At 37.7% G+C, this 1,413-nt stretch overlaps 1 long non-coding RNA gene across 1 annotated transcript in view; it reads left to right on the top strand.

Moving 5' to 3' along the window:
• The first annotated feature begins 343 nt into the window (after positions 1-343).
• The window catches only part of LOC125485783, an 84,899-nt gene continuing 83,829 nt past the window's right edge, over positions 344-1,413 (top strand). Inside the window, exon 1 of the long non-coding RNA XR_007264486.1 lies at positions 344-414. This is a non-coding gene — a long non-coding RNA (uncharacterized LOC125485783). The remainder of the gene's footprint in view (positions 415-1,413) is intronic.

Raw genomic sequence — 1,413 nt, 5'->3', positions numbered from 1 at the left:
AGTGACAGAAAATGAATAATATCAGTTTTTTTTTCCCTAATTGATGAAAATTAGCACACATGGTACAGAAACCTAATGGAGATTTGGGTGCACAGATCTCCAGGGCCTAAATTCTTAGTCTGTGATCATGTTGTGGGATGTTCTACACTGGAGGCACTAACTCATAGTGTTTATTTTCCAAGCTATATTTGGAGTGTAAATGAGAACCATCAAACAAGTTATTACTTGTACATGAGAAGAAAAAGATTCCACTATTTCATACTTTGTAACTTTTTTGAGTTTCAGGTAGCCCTATTGTTTGGGAGGGGAGAAGGACTGTGAATTTAAGATCTACAGAACACCATCCCAACCCTGGAATAAGAAGGGAAGTTCTTACTGGAGATCACGTTACCACAAAAAAGCCACTGTCATCAGGTAATGAAAGAGGATAAAATGACTTGGCACTTCACAACTGGGTTTGTGTTACTGGGAAGTATAGAAAGATGGATTTCACTACCATAAAATTAACAAGTTACCAGGGCCACACTTTCAGCAGAATGACATCTCACATACTTTCAAGTATGTTCACTGTTCCAGAAGAGAGGTTTGACTATATTATCAGGCAAACAAGCCACGAACTTTAAGAGTACTACAGTTGTGAAAGTCTTTGCCAGGGAAATCTTCCATTTTGCTTTCACTCTGCATATGTAATATCTGAACATTTGAGGGTGTTTGAGTGTTGAAACACTCCACAGAGCAGATATTATGGATATTATATTGCTGGACAAGACTGCCCCTTCAGCCATGTCTTCAACGTGACCCTTTATTACAGCAACAATTCCAAATATGTGTTTTGTTCAGCTCAGGGGAGTTGTTTGGCTGTGCCAGTCAGATTCATGGGGGTAACTTCCGTGTCTGTCTTATATATGCCGAATATAGTGGGGTTTTCTTAAGGATAAAAAAAAATTGACAAATATACTTAGATTTTTGAAAAGCCTTTGGAAAAATATTCCTCATATAAGGCTCATATGGAACCTCACAGAACAGTTGACAAATTTGTTAAATGGATTGCAATCTGCTTTTGCAAAAAAAATTGATGATAAATGATAATTGAATGTACATGCAGCAAACTCCATTTTCCTGGAAAAACTCCAAAGAATAAAATAAGGCAAGAACAACATTTTCCTGTTTAGTGCTCTGTAAGATAAGACATCAATAGTTAGTGTAGAAGCCTATGAATAAAAATAACAGTCATGACTTGTGGGTGGAATGGGCTTGATGGACTGAATGGATTTTCTCACTCCAGATCTTTTTTTCTGTTCTTATCTAAACCTAAAGCAATCTATACAGTGTATGATATAACAAGGTGTAGAGCTGGATGAACACAGCAGGCCAGGCAGCATCAGAGGAGCAGGAAAGCTGACGTTTCGGGTC

Source organism: Rhincodon typus, chromosome 22, assembly GCF_021869965.1.
Source record: "Rhincodon typus isolate 14 chromosome 22, sRhiTyp1.1, whole genome shotgun sequence".
NCBI lineage: Eukaryota > Metazoa > Chordata > Chondrichthyes > Orectolobiformes > Rhincodontidae > Rhincodon > Rhincodon typus.
This window is presented reverse-complemented; position numbering and strand designations above follow the sequence as displayed.